General features: G+C 36.3%; 1 protein-coding gene across 1 annotated transcript in view; it reads left to right on the plus strand.

Moving 5' to 3' along the window:
* Nucleotides 1–386, plus strand: part of LOC119594673 (nephrin-like) — a gene marked incomplete at both ends in the record, with an annotated part of 83507 nt that overhangs the window by 63035 nt on the left and 20086 nt on the right.

The raw sequence follows: 386 nt of genomic DNA on the forward strand, positions 1-386 counted from the left end.
TTGACTAATGCAAAGTAGAAATGATTAGAAATAGTTGACAATCTCTTGCATGAACTTACGTTATAACCATGCCTGTGAAACACCTAATTTCACCTCTATTCCAAACATCTGTAAAATGTTGCACATTGCATACGCAGTGCAATCTACAAAACAATATTTATGCAACATTACCAGCAAATGCGCCTGAGTCTGTGGTTTATGCATTGCAGTGGTTGCAATCGCGGTGTTGATCCTATGCGTACGTGTGCAAAATTATCTTCTGTGTTTTGTTGTTTGTCTGTTGGATTTGTTTTACTTTTCCGAGATTATAATTTTGCTTCTGTATTTTCATGTTAGTTTAGTGTGTGAGAATGTAGTTGGATTGTCTGTTGTCTGTTTCGCTGTTT

The sequence above is a fragment of the Penaeus monodon genome, chromosome 34 (genome assembly GCF_015228065.2).
Source record: "Penaeus monodon isolate SGIC_2016 chromosome 34, NSTDA_Pmon_1, whole genome shotgun sequence".
Lineage (NCBI taxonomy): Eukaryota > Metazoa > Arthropoda > Malacostraca > Decapoda > Penaeidae > Penaeus > Penaeus monodon.